Raw genomic sequence first — 14,334 nt, 5'->3', positions numbered from 1 at the left:
ATCTTTAATTCCCATAAAAGGGTCAAGAAAATGTGATTAAGTGACAGTTTTAAAATGTACTATAATATTAAATAGCTTGATTAAGTGACAACTATAAAATGTAATACAATATTAAGTATCTGGCTATGTCCCAAAAGAACTTTAAAGTATTTTTGAACGGTTTGGGAATTCACTAACCCATAATGGGTTACTAAGGAATTTTTTTTTTTTTTGGTGGAGACATAAAAACAGTTGAACTTAAAACACACACTAAAAACAAAACAAAACAAAACACAGCAAAAGCTCACAGCACTTACAGATAACATCGTGTTGCAGAGTTTCTCTCTGGAGCACCAAGACCGTTTTTGGTGATACGGCGTGATTGTTTGAGGAGTCTCAGTTTACCAGTCAGTGCTTGACTGGAATTGTACTGCCTGTAACACAAAGAATAGAATCAAAAGTAATTGCGGCAGAGAGGCCTCACAGCTGGATGGAAAGGCCAAAGGCTAGTCAGTGACCTCTCAGGTTACCTCCAAGGAGCTGATCATCAACTCCCCAGGTGCCCAGCTTTCCTTGTATATTATGTCTTGGCTCCTACAGGGACAGAGTAGGAAACACCAACTTGGCTGAGCTCAAGTCCTCCAGCTTGCCAGCTCTCTCCAGTAGAGTAAGCCACTGGAGACACTGAAACATCAGACGGGGCCCATACAAAGATCCTTGCTGTGTCTGGACTCTAATGGAGGCACTGTCAGGGGGCTGAGGTTGGAAGGGGACAGTTTGGTGCGGTGCTTCGAATACATGGACCAGGCCCCCAGGCCAAGTGATTAAAGACGTCTGTGCCACTTTTCAGACAATTTAGTGACTCCTGTGCCCTGATGATTTGGTCATAACTTAGCCTGGGTTCCCCCAGAAAGCAGAACTTGAAGCAAGGTTTTTATGCTATCATCCTGTGACGGGGCACAACCCCAGGGAGCAGGAGTGAGGGGGAAGGGAAGGAGGGTGAGGTAGGGAGAGCCAGTGTGAGGATGGGGGTGTTTTGGCTGTTCTTGGCTGCTACTGCATCCTGCTGATTGCTTGATCTTGCAGGACTGTCCCCCAGGAGACCATCTAAACTGCATAGCTGTGCAGTCCACCTGGAAGGAGAAGGACTGTACCTGCCAGCTCCCATCTCTCATGGGTCAGATGCTTTCCCCGCTGTACCTCAACTCATCACTCCCAGTTGCATTTGGGTGGGTGCATGGTGGGCTCTTGAGGCACCCTGCACCTCTGTGCAAGAGGAAATCCTCAGGGCAGGAGGTGGGGCAGGTCAGGTGGAGCATGTGTGATGTCAGGTGGAGCTCAGGCAGAGCTGGTTGCTACAATGGCGTCTAGAACAAGGAGAGTCTGCGAGGACCTGAAGTGCACATAAGAGGGTCCCTATCCTGGTCAGACAAGTAATCTGCAGGTAGTCAGACTCACCAGAACGTTTCCATATGCCCCTGCTGGGAGGACCTCAGTTGAATTTCAAAGTGTCTTCCTGGCTTCTATCCCAAGCATAAATGTCCATCTCTCCCCAGGGAGATTCTGGGCTGGGAACCATGGACAAGGACACTCTGCTCCTCTAAAAATTATAAAGTAGATAATCTAAGTCTTGGTGATGGTTAGCAAGTGGCTGTGCCTAGAATTGTGAACATGGACCACGTGCCCCTTAAGAGCCTCCCGTAGAGAAAAAGGTGGATTCTGACTTTTAAGGACACTCTTCAAAAGAAAGATGGAACGCCATGCTAGATATCATCACGGGTCCCCCAGTGACAGAGACAAATGGCCGTGCCGCATTTATGGAGGCTCACTCACTCTTACTCGGGGTGGTGATGAAGCTTCATTTGGGAGATTTGCTCATCTGTCTAATAAATCAGCGAGGAGAGTTTCCCCGATATTTACTCAGGACTTTCTTTCCCATCTTCATCTCACTCCATCTCTCCAGTTGCTAACCCTCGTACCAGGCTCCATAAATCTCTTCTCTTCCTCCTGCCCCTTTGTCAACCATTAGCCTGCTCCCCCTCTGTCATTGTTTCACCAGACCATAGATGTAACTCTTCTAATCTTCCCTGATAAATCAGGCTCTCGGAATCACTCCTTGTTGCTCCCTCAGACTCCCTGGAGCTGGGACAGAGGGCTCCGAGCGCCTGGTGCAGACGGTTCTTTTATAATGGGCCCTGAAAGGTTGTCAGCTGCAGATAATTAGGATCTCACTTCCCGCCATTGAGCTGCATATATCTTCCACGCAAAGAACCCCCATCACCTTCAAAAGAATTAACACATGCAGAGGAGATATACGAGGGGGCTGGGTGACCGAAGGATGGGACCAGCTCTTCTGAAGGCCAAAACTGCTTCATGTTTCCTGTGAGAGAGAGGCACTTTCTCGCAGGAGCAGAACCTGACCCTGGTCACACTACTTTATGGTCAAAATCTCATGCCGTGAGTCTGGGTTGAGCAACACAGGAGTAGCGAGATGAATATCTTCTAAAGGAAATTATTTTATAATAGTACACTGCCTTTACACTCTACCCTATTTCTCTCTCCTTGTTGAGCTAAAATTCAGTCTTGCAATAGAAACTCAAGTATATTTTGTCTGTGGTTTTTATGTTCTAACTCTGATGATACCTGGCCCATATCACTGGTAGACATACCATCCAGTTTCGCTTTATTGGTTGCTGAGAAGGATCAGGGATGTAGCTTCAGGAAAACTGGGTGGGCTGTCAAATGGATGTGTCATCACAACACAGTGTTGGCCCCAAATGCAGCCTGGCACAGAGAAAATTCTTAGGCGAATGACCCATGAGACCTCGGGGCCTACCAAGTTTGGGGGGTGGAGATAATATTCAGAGGGGAGGGGAGGAGAAATCAAGTGGGAAGGCTCTGAGAGTCTCCCCACACTTCCATCAGAGCAGATTTGTTTTTAATCATGCTCTGTATTCAGATTCTATGTAAGATTTTGTATTTTAAAAGAGAGGAAAATAAGTTCGAAAGCTCCTGATTCTATCACTTGTACATGACCAAAGAGGTCCAGAAATGTGAATGTCATGCGGCTTGTTAGTGCTAAGTCAAAGTTAGGAGACAGGACCCCCTGTCCCTGGGTTATTTCATCTTTTTCTGCCTCTGTGCTGCATCATAGTCTTCACAGTATTGTTCCTGAGTATTGTACTGGGATCATTAGGAAACAGGCCTGTATGTTCCCAGGGGCCAATGTTGATGATAAAGTGCTGTCCGTGGTCTGAGATGCTCCCACTAACCTGTACACTTTGAGTGATTTTTCTGTTGGTGGGGACAGATGTGCACTGAGTCACCCGCACAATTGCCATTATCTGAGAGATAATTGATGAGTCTCAGGGGTGCGATCTTTGACCATGAACCTTAGCAAAGGGAGCTGATGTCTGATGGGAGAAAGCATGGCCTGTCCTGAGCGTCATCAGAGTCACTGCTGGGGCTTAGCATGGATTTCAGAGCTAGGCTGGATTCCTGCCACCCCCCACCCCCACCCCCAGCCCAACCCACTCCTTTTAGAGCTGAGGATATACTGAGGCCCAGAAAGGTCAAGTGGTTTTCCCACATAGAGGAGAAGGGATTTCAGGACTGGTGGGTAACAGGTATTGATTCTTGTTTCTTGGTTGGACAGAGCTCGGTTTGTCCATTTTCCTCCTTCTCTGTCCATCAGGACCAGTCCAAAACAGTGATGTGGGTAAAAGGGTTTGGCCTGCAGAGTAGAACTCGCCTTGGGCCAGCTGTTTCAAGGTCTAGATAGGAGAGAAAAGGGGGCGTGCTGAAAGTTATCAGGTTTGCTTGCTTCTCATCCCAGTCACTGTCCTTCCCCTGGTCTTACCTGAAATGCAGATGGTGGTTCAGCCTCATTAGGTTAACTCATTTTTCTTATTTCATTTAATCCAAGAACTTGGGTGAGGAAAAGGGGTGTTACTTACTGGGGTGCCCTTGCACCCCAAGGCGCAACACCTACTTTCTCAAATGTATATTACCAGCCGTCTGCTGGCGGCCCCTCCATGAACTGAAACTAACTTCCCTGCAGAGCATGGAGCCAGCTGGAGTCGTTCTTAATAAGAAGCCCAGTGGTTGGCATCGTTCATTGAAATGGGTGAAGACCAAAAGTCCTAGTGGGTTTTGACTGAGATTCCTTTTCTAAGCAGGGTTTTTAAAAACATTTCTGAAGAGTAAAACTTGAAACAAATGGGAGGCCTTGTTCCCACCAGGGCTTAAAATACCAACATATGTATCAAAGAATCTACTCAATTTGATAAGTCAGTTCAAAGTGACCGGGAAATAACAAGAAGAAGCCAGGCTTGGAAATCAGCACTTGGTGTTTGGAGAGCATTAAATACCATCTGTACATGGGTTGTTCTCCAGAATCCTCAACTTCTGAAATATTTCTCCTCCCTTTCTGTTTTTTTCTTTCTTGTCAGATATTCATTTATTTCTAGAGATTCAGAGGGCTTTCTCTGATTAGGTCAAGGCGTAACATGAGAAAGCAAAAACAGAGTCCACCTAACAAGAGAGACTCTTGGCCAAAGATAGGATGGACAAGGGAGGGCATCTCTGGAGGGCAGGGGAAGAGAGCGCAGTTAATGAGGTCAAAGGTATCTCTGAGAGAGCCATGCTGCTGTGGAAAGAAAGCCACTTCTTATTATTGAGAAAAGCAATGATTTTCAAGAAGGTTCCTCTTCTGGAAAGATACGAGTAACACCTACCTCGCTGGGTTGATGTCCCAGTAACATAAGGCAATTACGGTTAACACCTCAGGAACTGGGAAATGCTGTAAAAATATAACGTGCGATTAAGAGAGGTTGTTCAAAACCCTGAAAACACCACAACATCCTGAAAGAGCAGGTGATAGATTTCGGCATGTTGTAGGATAGTCTGTGAACTGATTTGCCAGAGGCCTCTTGGTCTGCTTTCCTCTTTATAATCCTGTAGAAAGTTCCAGGCCCAATACAGCTCCCTCTGAGGGTAGGCACTGACTCTGAGTGCCTCAGGGATCCAAAAAGAATAAACTCTCTGAGAACCGACAAGGTGTCTGTCACTCCCTGCATAGCACCCAGCCTTCCACCATCCTCAGAGGAGCAGCTTCAGAGGCCCCTCGAGGAGGGGAAGGGCTGCCCGTAGTGTGAATGGCCGGAGGGTGGCCAGTGCCCGCAGTGCTCAGGTGTCTGCTCAGCCACAGAAACTAGAGAAGCAGCTGAGTGATGGCGGAGGGATGGAGAGGATCTCACTCAACTTGGTACCCACATCAGAGCAGAGCAAGGGGACTTCAGTTTTTTGTCCAGAGACTAGCTTGGTGTTGATTAAAACTGAGTTCAAGTGTTATTAACATTTAATAAAGCAGGGCATTGCCCAGAATTCAGATGTTTGTTCACTCTGCTGGGATTTATCAACCACCTTGTGTGTTTTGCTCTCTAGATAGCAGTTGGGAAGACACAGCTCTGAAGGAGGGCATGAGCCCCCGTGGACGTCCTTTCCTAGTTGGATGACAAGAAAGCAGGCACCGTCTCAAACCAGGGATGATCTGCCTCTCCTGCCATCCCTCCAGGGTGCGGCTCCGTGGTTCTCTTTAAGGAGCAGAGTCTGGATGGCTTGATTCTGACATCTCAGGCAGGTAAGGTTTTCCACTGTTTTACCTGCCATCCTATTTATTCTTTATGCTCTTTTTTTTGCCTTTAAATCAAAGAAACCGTTTACTTGCCAGGGCCATTTTAACTTGTTACTAGCGAGCATCTGGCCTGGGTGTTTTCCATTAGCATGAAAATTCAGGAGGCTGCAGAAGGAAACACCTACAACTGAGCAGTGAGAGAGCCACTTCATTCCTCCCGCCAGACAAATGTGTCTTGCGTTTCTCTAGTGTAAATAAAATGATGACTCAAAGAACGTTCCCCATTAATGAGTATCTGATTTAGAGTAAAGTAAAATCCATGCTGGGAAGTTGATGAGCTTGATTTTGCTGAATTGCTTCTAGCGGGCAACTCATATTTATTGGTCCTTTCCCTTTGACAATTGTCACCCGTCGTCTGCAGCTCTTTCCGCCGAGTGGGAAGCGAGAGGGCTTGCAGGTTGATTTTAGCTCCCTGTAACTGGAGGTGACATTTGAAAGCTCAAAGCTATTGAAAAGGTAGGTGATTATTAAAATGTAATGTGTTTCTGTTTTCCTGATTATGACCTCCTGGTCTGGCAATTTGCTTCCAAGCACGTGCCAAAAGCTGGAACACAGGTGGCAATGCGTCTTCCCAGCCCAGGGAGAGTTTTAGACCATATTAACCATCTACTTGTTCACCTTTCCTTATTGTTTTTAACAGCAGACACTCTGAAATATTAAGATACAGGGAGAGAGAGCTGGAAGGTTATCTGTAGTGCCTTTGATGAAGATGGGGAAAGAATGGAGGGAGAGAAAGGGAGGGAGGAACAGAGGAAGGGAGAGAAAATAGCATGTAATTGATCGGAAGTAACATTTAAAAACAAGTACTGTGGAAGGGTATTTCCCGGAAAAGCGAGAGAGTCTGTTCTGAGTGCTTACGCTGCCTGCATTAAGCCTGTGTTAAAATTAGTGGCAGTTTGCTTCTGCACATCCTCTGTTGGTTCCTAGTGAGGCTCTAGCTTGTCACTCCAGTGCGCCTGTGCGGATGAAAATGACTGGATGTTTTATGGAGAGTGGGAATCACGGTCAAGTGAGAAAACAGTTTTACTGGAGGTAAATGGTGGGTGCCCTACACAGAGGACTGGGACCCGTGATCACCAGGACCCAGAACATGGTGCCTTCTAAAAGACCAGTTAATTTTTCTGTCTGGGCTGTTGGAATGAGGCAAGCGGGGGCATTTTAAAGAGCAGGAGTTCTGTAGCTTGTTCGCTGTGCAAAGTTTCTTTGTGGAAGTTTCTATTTTCCCATCTATAAACTGGGACTAATGCTTATGTCAAGGGGATAAATATTTAAGATAATATTCTGAAGCACATCCTATAGTTCCTGGCACACTGTGCCTGCCAGGTGTACAAAAGTGGTACTGTTAGTTCTGAGATTCACTCCAAGGGATGTTTTTAAAACTCTGCCCTTTGGTATTTCATCAACAGACAATTCAGAAATTTAAATTAGGGCATACTCCAAGAGAGAACATGTCTGCTACATGTACGCTGTCTGGAGGGCTGTGTCTGGGGGTACAAGACAAACGAATTCATATCCCAAGGCTGCCGTTTTCTATTCTTACTCTTACCGGCGATTCATGTGAATATTGATTTCTGTTCATATATCCCAGACCTGTCACCCCTTCCTAACTGCCCCCTGCAAAGCAACATCGAAGTAAAAGCTGCAGAGTCATTCTACCTTCATCTGAATTGGGCAAGGTGCCCACAGAGCCAGGCCTTTCACTTCAGTGCAGAGAGAGACTAGGACAAGTTGCCTACAGACTAGAACCTACATTGCTGACTCCAGTTTCAGGTCAGATGTCCTCAGATACCAAGGGCATGGTCTGGTCCCTTAGGTGGCTCTTCTGCATACCTAGGTGGGGGTGGAGATCGTGGGGGTCATCCTGGGTTTCACATGCATCCCCCTGGGCGGCTCAGCCCAGCCCTGCTGCACACCATGACTGCCACAGGCTTGGTCGGAAATCTCAGGCAAAGAGCCTCATGCGTGCTCCGGGAGGGAACTCACGTACAACAAGAGCCACCCTCTCTATGAAACTGGATCCGTCTCTGCCCCTGTGGGGCTAAGTGGCAGTTGAATGTGCTTCTAAATGACACAAATCACTTGCAGAACCTCGAGAAACAGTTTACTCAGATTGAAATTAGCTGCTAAGGTCTCACCTCCTTGTATGTTTACGTCCCTTCGCTTCAGCTTTTAGTTTTGAAAAAGGGAGGGTTAAAATTGTTTTGAGGGCCAAATTGCAAGGAAGGGCCAGTCTTTAGCTGTGGCATCTGTTTCACATTCCATGCAATTTGAATACTCACTGGTTTGCCTTCTTAAAATAATTGTATAATTGTTAAAAAAAAAACAAACAAACAAAGCAAAACCCAAAAACAGAAGGTGATTCTTCTGAGACATTGACCTGGCAGTGTAGACAGGTGGTTTCAATACAGAGAAGGGAATAAATAGATAGCTGATAGACAGATAGATGGATAGATAGGTATGTAGGTAGAGAGATGGATGAAAGCCTCAAAAGAATCTTCTAAAAAGGAGCCAGGCTGGCAACAAAGAAGACTTTCCATGTCTCTTTAGAGCCACCCACAGCCCTGTGGCTCCTTCACCTGTCGTTGGTTGAGGCGTCAATCACTCAGCCATTGTGAAGCACAGGAGGAGCTCGTGAAAAAGTGGAAGGCCTGCAAGTGTTTCACAGAGAACCACACGAGGGGCCATTGCCTTCTTTTTTGGAAGGGTAATTTAAGTTTTAAATTATAAAAACAATATGAGTTCATGGAAGAAACTGTGCAAAATACAAGAATTATTTAAAACCATTAAAATCGTCTCTAGCTCTACTCCCTGACATTGTGGTGCATTTCTTCCTAGCTGGAAAGACCTCATAGGCAATAGCACAGGGAGGGAGCAGGAAGTGGGTCAAAACATTTGGAGGCCTGGGTGAGGCTCAGGGCCCAGAAGCCCTGCTTCCTGGTCAGCCAGCTGGGACTTCCCAAGGCTGGAGCCCCCAGGGGCTCTCTGGTCTGTCCATTGCTTCATCCCGAGGAGGACACTTAGACTGTGTTCTCCCCATGGCCCGGCTCCTTAAGTTCTGAAAGTCTTTATAAGCAGATGCAGTTGCCGCAGAGGTGGGGGAAAGCAAATCCAATATCTAATCTGTTTTGTTTGTTTCCCGCTCTTGGAAACACTACAGGATGCTCTCTTTCTGTATCTTTACTATCTATGTGGCGTCACCTGAAAGCCCCCTCTGACAGCAGGAGAGGTGCCTTGGTACAAGGAGAACTGGAAAGCAGGGGTCCTGGGTTCCCTTGCCCCGTACTTAGCTATGTGATTTTGGGCAACTTGCTTCATCTCTCCAGGAGATGGGGAGCAAAAAATCGATCAGTGGCTCTTGTAAGGGGACGGGAGGACAGAAGCATGTCATAGTCACCTGGGGAGCTTTTTCAAATCGATAAGAAGGCAAGATTTGTAAATGTTCACCTGAGTGAAGCCCTTTGTGATTCACTGGGAGTGGGGAGGGAGCAACAGGCAGGGACGTGGCCTTGGACGAGGAATGAGGGGCCACAAACTTCAGGGGAGGGTGCTCTTACTTCTGGGTCTGTTGAACACGCCACTCAGACAACCCCCAGCACCAGCCGTCTGAGACATTCCCAGGGCGGTGGCGGGGAGAAAAGCACTGCTATGGATTGAGGAGGCAGAAGAAGCCAGTTCAGATCCTGCTTCCTGTTGCTATGTGATGTCTTGCCTGGAGACACTGACCACGAGGGACGGGACAAGTCTTTTCCTCTGTCCTCTGGCTTTAATGTCTCTCAGGGTAAACTATCTTTCAACTGCAGTTTTGAACTTTCTAGACAGAAAGGAACGGGCATCTCTGGAGTGGTCTCAGTATCGTGCTTATTTCCCTGTGCTCTTTAAATTCTTTTAAGTTATCCGTCTCCTTTCCCCTACTCAACGGGGTTGATGAGAGCTAAACCGTAGGGACCCTCCATACCAAGCCAGATAAAAACCTATGTCATGTTACAGAATGGATAGCATTTGTGATGCACGAAAGCCGGGAACCACATGCACCTTTGCCCACATTATTTGGGGGCCCTTATAAAAGTCCCAGGCCAGCATGAGTTTAACAGTTAGTTTTCATTTAAATGGAAATGCCTTCTGCATTCACATGACTTAACCTTGTTACTTCCACTAAAATAAATCTGTGTTGAATAACTAACATTTAGGAAGACAGTGACAAGAGGGGAAAAACTTTCAGAAGCAGTCACAATTCATTGGGTCAGATGTAGGAAAGAATGACTGGAGAAATAGTGCTTGGGGAACTGTTAGTTCATAGGCATTTATACGTTTTCTTCTCTGAGCAATAAGGAACTGGGTACCCAGTGACTACTTAGTGGTATTATGTCCTGAAGTTTTATTTTTAAATAAGAGCTCTTTGATGTACTTACCACAGACACATGTGATTGAAAACCCCAAAAGCAGCAATCGGCAGCAACGGTGGTATGGGTGTGGATATCAAATTGTGACGGGAACCTCTGAGTGACGTCAGGCTCACCCTGAGCCCACGTACGAGGGCAACGTGAAAAGTCCAGTGAGCGAATGAATGAATGAGTATCCTGGTTTTGGATTCAACAGAGAATAGACTTGAAAAACAGTATGAGCAAATCCTGCATCATGTTATATCACCAAGAATCCAAAAAAGGGAAGGGGAGATGTCTTAGTCTGCTTAAGCTGTTGTAACAAAGGACCCTAGACAGGATAACTTGAACAGCAGAAACTGATTTCTCACAATTCTGGAGGCTGGGAAGTCCAAGATCATGGTGCTGGCACATTCAGTGTCTAGTGATGGTCCACTTCCTGGCTTATAGATGGCCACCTTCTCACTGTGTGGTCACGTGGCCTTTCCCTAGTGCTTGCTTATGGAGGGAGGAGAGAGACCTCTTCTTATAGGACACTAATCCCATCATGAGGGCCCCACCCCATGACATAATCTAAACCTAATTACATACCAAAGGTCCCACTTCCAAATACCATCACATTTGGGGCTAGGACTTCATAATGGATTTTAAATAGATATAAACATTCAGCCCATAGCAGGGTGTAATGAATCAAAGGAGTGTTACCAGAACGTTAGGGCTCAGCTCCCACGTCTGTGAGTAGGTTCCCTAACTTCCCTGAGACTTCCCTGTTCATCTGTAAAGCGGTAATACCTACCTTAAGGATTGTCCTGAAGGTAAAGGACTTCCACACTTGGCATCAGGACTGGTCAGTACATGCTCCGTCAGGATGACTAACATTACCTCCATGGCTATTACTAAGCCCATGATTCCGTCGTTTCTCATTCCCAGAGGAAGGTTGGTACTAACCATGATGGATTTACTTCAAAGAACCTCAGGAGTTCCAAGGCTTCCCTAGAGTGATGGTTTCCATGTTGTGTTTTCACCCACAAAATGCAGCTACTCCACAGACTGCTAAAAACCAAATGCAAGTAAGTTCCAGTTGCTGTTCCTGCAGTAGGAAAGCGCTCCCTGGAGTGTCAAATGAGTATTGACTTCTGAGTCTGCGCTGGTGCGTTGTGGCAAGCCTGCCTCCCTCATCCCCATCACTTCACTTCGCAGGATGAGAGTTGAACAATGGCTCCAAGTGGGAGAGAGCTCTGGAGCCTGGCTGCTTACTCCTCAGAATTCCATTTACGGAAGGGAGCTGTGTAAAAAGCAATCAAGAAGCCCCTTCTGTTCTTGCAGGAATCAGTGTCTCACGAATGTCTCTGTAATGATGTTTTTATGAGTTAACCTCTATGGTAGGTTTTTGTTTTAGTTTGTTTTGTTTTATTTCGCTTTGTTGCTTTTACCATGAGAGAAAGCTTGCCTTTTTAATTATTATCCCATGTACTGGATGGTTGAGGGTCTCTTGATCATAAATAAACTTTACCTTAGTTTACATCTGTCCTTAACTGGAATTGACACAGTGATTGATCTTATAGACTTAAGAGGAATGGCTAAGGAATCTGCTTCAAGAATCCATATAAATTTTTCAAGGTTTACTCGGGAAAACCTTTTTTACTGTGGTAGAGTTCCTTTGCAAAATGGCTTAAGGAATGCCTAGTTCCATCGCACTGAAACTAGAAGAGACTTGCACTGACAATGCATCTGCATTGATGTCATTGTGTTGAGGGAACTTGTAGCTAGGAACCTTGCCTGCGTTGTCATCACCCATACTTCATCACCCTCGAGAAGATGGTCAGTTTGAAGGGAAAAAAAGAAAATGTGTTTCAACAGTTAAGTCTCAGAGAAGAGAGAAGGTGACCAAAATTCTTACCTAGTTTCTTTTCACCCACCATGCACCTTCGGGGGTCCACGAAAGGTAAGAGTTGTGTTGAATTCACACTGACAGTGTATGTTACGACTTCCCGTGACTGTCTCTCACCAGATACAGTGAAGACTTACATGACCAGAAGAACATTTTCAGGATACTGTTTTGACTTTGGGTGGGTGTCCATTTTTGAAAAACCACTGATCTGTCGGACAAAGCTAGGCTCTGCCCTCGGAGCAGGGTGACTGGGTCTGCGCCATTCCAGGTTAGGAGAGCACGTTGGGTGAGTCACTGATAAATGTGTTCCCTCCAAGGTGATGGGGTACCCCACAGCCATCAGGTCACTCCTTTGGAGCCACTTGGCATTGGTGATACGACTGCGCCTCCTTCTGACTCTCCAGGGTCACAAAGAAGAGGAAACGGGATCTCTCATCTGATCACAGATGCTGAAGTGCCATCATTACGTGCTATTTTGACACCAATTCACCAAGTAGCTCTTGCCCTTTAAGTGCACCCAGTGAATCACCTGGGTGACACGTTGAAAAAGGAGACTCCCATGCTCCCCTACAAGAGGTTTGGGTTCAGCAAGTATGGGGTAGGGCCTAGAAATCTGCATTTTTAATAGGAATGTTTGGATGTGGGAGCCACATGGACCATACTTTGGGGAACATCAGCTTAGCCAGAGGTTCTGAAACTTGAGTGTGCATCAGAAACACTAGGTGGGTTTGTTAAAACACTGATGGCTGGGTCCAGCTACCGGAATTCCCAATTTAGTAAGTCTGCCTTGAAGCCCAAGAATTCACGTTTCTAGTAAGTTTCCAGATGCTGCTGCTGTTGATGTTACCAGGGATCAAATTTTGCGCATCAGTGGCCTATTAAAACACAGAAGGGGTACCTTTTTGAAAAACTGTTGCTTAAGAAGATAGGTTACTCTTTAAGAAAAGAAAAAAGACCTGTAGATACTTACTGAGTATAGGAGAAGGTGCTGGCAGAGTGAAATGATATTTATTTTATCTTGATAACTTTTTATTTTATTTATGATTTTTACAGATGAGAAAGCCAAAGGTTGGGGCAGTTATTGCCCTGTTAAAGGCCACATAACTAGCTAAAATATTTTAGAATAGTTTTTTTTTCCCTTTAGGGTTTCTGTAGTTGTACATGCAGCAATTTGCATTAGCCTTTGCCCAGTGAGGAGGCTGCTTTTTGCTACCGCCCAGTGTAGCCTTGTCCTGCGGAAGAAAATGGCATTCATGCCACATATTTCCTGTGATCACAGAGCATCTCTTCTGGGAAGATGGCAGGATTTCATTGCTTACATTTACCATTTCAGGGGCCGAGAATCTCCCCTAGGATAGAGCCACCATACAATTAGCAAATCAGTCATAAAGCATTGATTTCATTAGTTTATTCATTTATGAATTCATTACGTCACTTAAGTATTTACTGAGAATGCCTGTATTTGCTCAGTTTTGTGCAAGACACTGATAGAGCAGAAAGTTCTAGAGTGAAGCCAGCAAATCAGAATTTGCGTGCTTCCCTCCCTGCTTGACAGGTGTCATGTTCCTGGGTAAGTGCCTTCAGTTCTCTGGTCTCAGCTTCTCCCTGTTGGCAAATCTCCGAGGGCCCTTAACTTGGGAACACTCCTGAATATAATATTTAACCCTCACAGTGTGCCTAACCCTTGATCTGTGGGGTGCCTGTGTTTAGGGGAACCTGATGGGTGTGGAAGGAGGTAGACGTAGAAGAAAGAGTCCCTGTCTTTGAGAACTGAAAAATCAAATGTGCGCGCATGACATCATTGGAGACAAAGTACAACTTGGTTTCTTACCCCCAGGGATGTCAGGTGTACATCTTCCTGTGGGAGAGGTGGTCCAGGATGGTGGGATATGAACTAGGGAGTGAAGAATGGAGAGGGTTGGGTTAGTGGAAAGGAAGTGGGAGCAAATCCAGCAAGTGTGTAACCTCAGAGGCATGGATTTTCCTGATTTCACCCCCCATCATAGTCCAGAGTCCTCTTTTCTGTGCTGGTCACATCATCGGACACCTCTGGGGCTGGGTGAGCCATCTGCTTGTGGGTAGTGTTGCCAAGTCTAGCAAATAAAAATATAGAGTGCCCAGTGAAATTGGAATTTTAGATCAATAATATGGTTTTTTAAAGTATAAGTATGTCCCTAAAATTGCATGGAACATATTTATACTTAAAAATTATACATGATTCATCTGAAATTTACATTTTAACTGGGTATCGCATATCTTACCTGGCAGCTGTGTGCTGTGGAGAACCTCTCAGAACCCTGGCGTGCCGGTGAACAGTGGCGGGTAGCAGCCTCAGCTGCGACTAGCACCTGGGCTGTTCCTAAGTGCTTGCCCAGTGCCTCACTCCAAAC

General features: G+C 45.9%; 1 long non-coding RNA gene across 1 annotated transcript; it reads right to left on the bottom strand.

Annotated features, from left to right (window-relative positions):
• Positions 1-356: 356 nt before the first annotated feature.
• Positions 357-11,379, bottom strand: LOC140685667 (uncharacterized). Its single transcript, XR_012058932.1, has 5 exons — positions 10,850-11,379; positions 10,084-10,251; positions 4,716-4,780; positions 1,438-1,579; positions 357-413 (listed from the first exon to the last, which is right to left on the bottom strand). It is a non-coding gene; the product is annotated as an uncharacterized lncRNA (long non-coding RNA).
• Positions 11,380-14,334: the final 2,955 nt, after the last annotated feature.

The sequence above is a fragment of the Vicugna pacos genome, chromosome 15 (assembly GCF_048564905.1).
Source record: "Vicugna pacos chromosome 15, VicPac4, whole genome shotgun sequence".
Lineage (NCBI taxonomy): Eukaryota > Metazoa > Chordata > Mammalia > Artiodactyla > Camelidae > Vicugna > Vicugna pacos.
Note: the sequence above shows the minus strand (reverse complement) of the source record. Positions and strands in the feature narration are given on the sequence as shown.